The sequence below is a fragment of the Schistocerca americana genome, chromosome 2 (assembly GCF_021461395.2).
Source record: "Schistocerca americana isolate TAMUIC-IGC-003095 chromosome 2, iqSchAmer2.1, whole genome shotgun sequence".
In the NCBI taxonomy this organism is placed as follows: Eukaryota; Metazoa; Arthropoda; class Insecta; order Orthoptera; family Acrididae; genus Schistocerca; species Schistocerca americana.
The window spans coordinates 690587735-690592547 of NC_060120.1; the positions used below are offsets into that span (position 1 = coordinate 690587735).

A 4813-nucleotide genomic window follows, 5' to 3' on the forward strand; every position below is an offset into this window, starting at 1 on the left:
CAGATAATTGTTCTACATTCCCCGACGAATTTCCTAAGCTTCATTTCTATATCTTTGCTATATCCGGATGTCTCCTCACATTCTAGATAACTTAAGTGGTTTACTTGCTCTAAAATATTTTGATGTATCATTACTTTTGTTCTACTGCGTTCTTTCCCCATGAAGTCCATTATCTTAGTTTTTTCGGTTGAGATCTGCATTTCAAATTTCAGAATAAAGACTCTGAGGAAAGTCCACTGAAAATAGGTGAATGAACCAGACCTTGAAGAATTCAAGGTAGCTCTGCCATTAGACCCCACCCCCACGTTCAAGAAGACATAAACCGGAAGACTTCCGCTCAGTGCAAGGCATTAAGTGGCTGTACGTTATGTAGTCAACGAGAGAGTATGAAATGCGAGATATCCAGAGTCTGTAAATAACAACAACATATAGGCTAAGAGAGATAACCCCGAAAGGAAATTCTGGTCCTCTTACAAAGGATGTTGAGCAGATGGCTGTTAATCAGCTCTCGGAAAGCACGCACTACTCCTAGTACTCCATGGTGCCTCGGAAACAGGTAAACGACAATGTTATGGAAAATGACAAAAAAATGGGTCATCGGGTATATCAAAGTACAGGGTGCAGCACGTAAAGCGCAACGTTAATGTTCCAGTGCGTGCGCAGGCGTCAATAATAATGGAAAACGAGAAACGCTGTCCAGTCACGCCCGAACTAAGCATTTTAACTGATGTATCGGCACTGCGCGGAACTTCATTATTGTGTAAGGCAGCTGCAACCGCAGCCAGTGAACTTGAAAGTTGAGAAAGAGGCCTCGTTGTGTGAATCCGGATTAGTGTGAATATGTGCTAATGCCGTGTTCGTTGCAGGAGCATGTCGCTATTGTTGATGCGTTCATTCGCACTGGATCATTTGTAAAAACAAGGAAGTTGTTTCAGGAGAAAGTTCCAGGACGTTCCGTGCCAACAAAAAGCACCATACAGGAATTGATTGAAAAATGGCGGCGTACAGGATCAATTCAAAATGCTTCCAGGAACAGACCGCCACCAGGCTGGACACCTGAATTAAAGAGGCAGATGCTGGAGTTAATGACAAGGTTCATGCGAGTGAGAGAATTTGCAGATGTGTTGTAAGAGTACTGAAGCTAAACCGCACCGGATAAGTGTTGTGCAAGAACTGAAGAAGCCTGACATGCAGAAGAGAATGCATTTCTGTTCAGGACTGTTGAGAAAGATTGCCAGTGGTGTCTTGGACCCACTGAGGACCATCATGAGTGAAGAGGCGTGGTTCCACATGTCTAAGTGCATAAATTCCCAAAACAGTCGGTAATGGTAAACAGAAAACCCACACGCGGTCCATCAGGTACCCTTGCATCACGAAAAGATTGGCGTGTGGTGTGCCATTTCCACCACAATCGTTATTGGGCCCATATTCTTCGAGACGGCAGTAAACAGTGACGTGTACCTAGGAAGACTGGAGGAGTTTTATTCAAACTATACGGGCTTTACTGACGGGTTTTACGTGCAGCAGTCGTAGTAAACTGGAATGTCAGAAGAATTTCCCAAAAAGACAGAACTAGAAAATATACTAAAAGACATGAGTGTTGACACTGTAGCAGTCATAGAAACTAGTAGAAATGAAAGGTAATAAATATGTAGGCGACTACATTAGGTTCTATAGAGGAGTCGAACTGACCGAAAGAGCAAGCGAAGATGTGGCATTACTACACGTAAGAGATGCGGAGTAGGCATACTTCCAGTAAGAATGAAACTGAAAAGGTATTTGTAGGTTCTGCACTTTCCCACGACTCTTGGAACTTCGTTTGTAAACCATCGTGGAAAATTACTGTCCGACTTCTGAGTCTGCCGATTTAAATTTCCAGCAGTTCCTTGAAGATCTACCGTAAGCCAAACAACGCAGTGAGCATGCGCTGCGCCCCTCTTCGTATAATTCAGTTTCTCCAGTTAGTCTTGTTTGGTAAACGCCCTTCACGCTTAAGGCAGTATTTTGAGATGAGATGCTCAAGTGATTTGCAAGAATGCCTAAATTTTCCCACTATTCTCCCAAGTAACCGAAATTTACCACTTGCCTTACTTACATTTGTGCGTATGGGATTATTCTATTTGATATTCATACAAATTGTTAGGTATTTGTATGTGTTGGCTGATTCTTAATGTGAAGAGCGGGTGAAGTATTACAGATGTGAAATGTAATATATAAATGATGACTGACAACCTCAGCTGCCGACAGGTGTTGTTGATATACCTCGATGTGGGCAGGTGAAAATGTGTGCCCCGACCGGGACTCGAACCCGGGATCTCCTGCTTACATGGCAGACGCTCTATCCATCTGAGCTACCGAGGACACAGATGAACAGCGCGACTGCAGGGAAAAGCTGCATGGTCATCAACAGTAACTGTTCTTTCGAGAACTAGTTACTGTCTTCGTATATGTAATATATAACGTGACAAGATTTCACCTCTATATTTAACCACATTTCACAGCAGCTATTGCGGTATAGGACTATTAAAATATGAGTGTATCCACTCTCCAAAATAATAAATTCTTTGATAGAGACTTTTCTCGCGGAAGAATAAAATAATTTTAGATCAGGATGATTATATATGAATCGCGTATTCTCTGCAAATCAGACAATAGGAAAGCATAGCGAATTTGATCCCCCAACGTACATAACCATCGTGGCTTAAGAAAACGCCTTCGACTGGGTGGTGACATCTAGGTTAGGAGAAATTTTTAGAGAGTATGGTATACCTTGGAATTAATAAGGTCGGTTGAGAGACTGTATACTAATGACAATAACCGTCGACTAATTTTAGCTCAGGAATGATAAGGAACACACAAGGGTGCCCTTCATGGTCCACACTACTTTATATATACATAACAATTCCTAACTACCAAGATACTCAATATTTAACTTAACCAGATTATCCTGTCGGTTACGTAAGAAAACACACAACGTTCTGTTCGGTCCTTACATATAGGGGCAAAACAATACAATTCAACTATATCCTCAAAGAATACAAAAGCTGTGGTCCTTTGTAGGAAAGAACATCTTCGAACTAAGCTCATAATTGAAAGTAACGCTTTAGAACAAGTCCATATATTCAGCTACCTAGATTACGATGTATCTTACGCATATGGTAATGGTACTGAAAAGAAATTACAAACATGTCACGTGTTTCTTGGAGTTTACAGTCTAAGATGGAAGTGGAGAAAGATAGCTGTCTTCCGTTTCTAAATGCCTTAGTTATTCAGAAAGTGAAAGGATCGCTAGGGAAATCTCTTCACCGTACGCTCACACATAACGACCTGTATCTGCAAGCGTCTAGATGTCACCACCCTTTGACAACTCTGGGCATCGTTCGTACGCTGGAGCACTGGACACATGATTTGTCTGATAGAGAAGGCCTTCCAGAGGAGGTAGAACATCAACAGCCTGTGTATAAAGACAATGGATATTCTCCACATCAAATTAGGACAGCTGTAATGAGGAGTAAACGTGGCCATTCGCAAGAAAAAGAAGAGGATGAGCAGCTTAGGCCCAAGGTGTTTCTCACATATATGGGCAACATTTCATCTAAATTATGCAGAATCATTAAGAAATATCACGTTAAACTAATCTTCAGGTCATCTACAAAACCAGTGTGCTTCTCGGCTCGGCAGGCGATGGTCTGGATTTGCGGAAGGCTACAGCCTACAGAATAGCAAGTCAATGTTGCAAAGCCTACGTTGTTCAGACCTCGTGCACAGCTCATGAAAGTTGCGTGAAACATGACCGCCACAGTTGCCTTGTGTAGCCCAGTAAGTCAGCCATAGCCGAAGATTCTATACCCACAGGATACTGCGCGGATTATTTTGATACAAAAGTTTTGGCCACGACGAGATCCTTCTGGAATTCAGCTTTAAGGAATGTATGGAAATACCTTTGACGGGATATAATAAAACGTTGTCAGAAAGATTGAGAACATCCCAGATCTAGATATGACACATAGTTTAAAATCGTTCTCAGAGAATAGAGTACAGGGAGATGATATTAATCGTGACGGCGGCATTATACACTCCTGGAAATTGAAATAAGAACACCGTGAATTCATTGTCCCAGGAAGGGGAAACTTTATTGACACATTCCTGGGGTCAGATACATCACATGATCACACTGACAGAACCACAGGCACATAGACACAGGCAACAGAGCATGCACAATGTCGGCACTAGTACAGTGTATATCCACCTTTCGCAGCAATGCAGGCTGCTATTCTCCCATGGAGACGATCGTAGAGATGCTGGATGTAGTCCTGTGGAACGGCTTGCCATGCCATTTCCACCTGGCGCCTCAGTTGGACCAGCGTTCGTGCTGGACGTGCAGACCGCGTGAGACGACGCTTCATCCAGTCCCAAACATGCTCAATGGGGGACAGATCCGGAGATCTTGCTGGCCAGGGTAGTTGACTTACACCTTCTAGAGCACGTTGGGTGGCACGGGATACATGCGGACGTGCATTGTTCTGTTGGAACAGCAAGTTCCCTTGCCGGTCTAGGAATGGTAGAACGATGGGTTCGATGACGGTTTGGATGTACCGTGCACTATTCAGTGTCCCCTCGACGATCACCAGTGGTGTACGGCCAGTGTAGGAGATCGCTCCCCACACCATGATGCCGGGTGTTGGCCCTGTGTGACTCGGTCGTATGCAGTCCTGATTGTGGCGCTCACCTGCACGGCGCCAAACACGCATACGACCATCATTGGCACCAAGGCAGAAGCGACTCTCATCGCTGAAGACGACACGTCTCCATT

At 43.7% G+C, this 4813-nt stretch overlaps 1 non-coding gene across 1 annotated transcript; it reads right to left on the bottom strand.

Annotated features, from left to right (window-relative positions):
- Nucleotides 1-2287: 2287 nt before the first annotated feature.
- On the bottom strand, nt 2288-2361 carry Trnat-ugu. Its single transcript has one exon. It is a non-coding gene; the product is annotated as a tRNA-Thr (tRNA).
- Nucleotides 2362-4813: the final 2452 nt, after the last annotated feature.